We start from the raw sequence: 1,983 nt of genomic DNA on the forward strand, positions 1-1,983 counted from the left end.
GAATCTGATGGTTCTGATGAAACTTTAAATAAAGATAAATCTACTTCATCTGAATCTCATACTTGTGCTAGTGCTAGTTCTGATCAGCAGGTACCTAAATGCTTAGAAAAGGCACAAGTTAATCAAACAAGAAAAAACAAGCAAGCTCAATCTTCTAGACCCAATAGACCCACATCTGCTATGAAGCATCAAAACTTCCACACATTGAAACGACAAACATGTTTCAATTGTGGAGTTGCTGGACACATCGCCAGAAACTGTGTTCACCTCCCAAGTGTGCAATCTAAGAATAAATATGTACAAAATCAGAAGGAAAAGTCAAATCGATATCGTTGTTCAGAGTCAGTGACGACTGATAAGTCTAAGACAATGAAGAATAACTATCGTAAGGCTAAGCCTTCTGATCAAGACTGGAATGCAGCTAAACGTAGAAATCAAAATCAACAAAAAGGTTTTCAAAGAAATCAATATAAAGCTTTTGGTAACTACAATTCTCAATGGTCAAATAAACATTGGAAACCTAAAGCTAAGGCTACGCAATCCAATTCGTCTCATTCATCTCATCAAAATTCTGCCATTAAAAATCCCTCGAAATTTTTGAATAAAGACAATTTAGTGTGGCAGAGAGTAACTTACATTGATGCACAAGGGAAACCCAGATCCACTATGGGCTGGGTTCCTAAATCTAACTGATCCCGCTAATCGTGCAGGAACAGCTGTGGAGGACTACCGTGCGCCTCTGGTACATGGATAGTGGCTGTTCCAGGCATATGACAGGAGACTTGTCTCAACTGGTAAATATAAAGGAATTTAACGGTGGATATGTCTCTTTTGCGGGAGGAGAATCAGGCATAATCACGTTGAAAGGAATAGTGAAAATGGCGTTTGAAGCTTCGAAAATGTGAATTATGTCCCAGAACTGAAACACAATCTGTTGAGCATTTCACAGATTTGTGATCGAGGAAATTTAGTCCATTTTACAAAGAAAGACTGCTACGTATTGAAGCCAGGGATCGTGATTCCTGAAGATTGGTTTTTAATGACAGCCGAGAGACGGGGAAATGCTTATGTCATTGATATGAACAAGAAGCCGTGTGAAGAAATTACTTGTCTGTTTTCGAAGATTTCAGAACATGATGGTTTATTGTGGCATCGTCGCCTTGGGCATGTGAATATGAAGAACTTGAATCGACTTGCCAAAGGTCAACTGGTCCATGATCTACCAATCAAAGATTTTATGTTGGTAGAAAAGTGTGTTGCCTGTGCAAAAGGAAAAGCACATCGAAAGCCTCATAAATCCAAGCCTACACCCTCAACCAAAGCTGTGCTTAAATTACTTCACATGGATCTCTTCGTTCCGATGAATGTGTTAAGTATTGGCAAGAAGGCTTATTGTCTCGTGATAGTCGATGATTACTCACGCTACACCTGGGTGTACTTTCTAAGTCACAAGAATGAGGCTGTGGGTTTGATCAAACAATTCATTACTCTGGTAGAAAATCAAGCCAGTACGAAAGTGAAGGCTATTCGTTCAGATAATGGGAGGGAATTCAAGAGTGTCACCATGGACACATTCTGTGCTGAGAAGGGAATTGATCAACAGTACTGTGCACCACAAACTCCACAACAGAATGGAGTGGCTGAAAGACGAAATTGCACTCTTATAGAGGCTGCGCGTACAATGTTGGCTGATTCGAAGCTTCCTAGTTTCTTCTGGGCTGAAGCAGTTAGTACGGCTTGTTACGTCCAGAATCATGCTTTAGTAAACAAACGTCATATGAAAACTCCCTATGAGATTCTGGAAGGACGTAAACATTCGGTTTCACACTTTCGCATCTTTGGTTGTCCATGTGTATTATTACTTATGGACGCTAATGGAAAGTTTGAAGTCAAAGGGGACGAGTGTTTCTTTGTTGGATACGCTAAAGGTTCAGCCTATAGAGTATACAACAAAGTAACTAAAAAGGTCGTCGAGTTGTGCAA

Source organism: Helianthus annuus, chromosome 4 (genome assembly GCF_002127325.2).
Source record: "Helianthus annuus cultivar XRQ/B chromosome 4, HanXRQr2.0-SUNRISE, whole genome shotgun sequence".
NCBI lineage: Eukaryota > Viridiplantae > Streptophyta > Magnoliopsida > Asterales > Asteraceae > Helianthus > Helianthus annuus.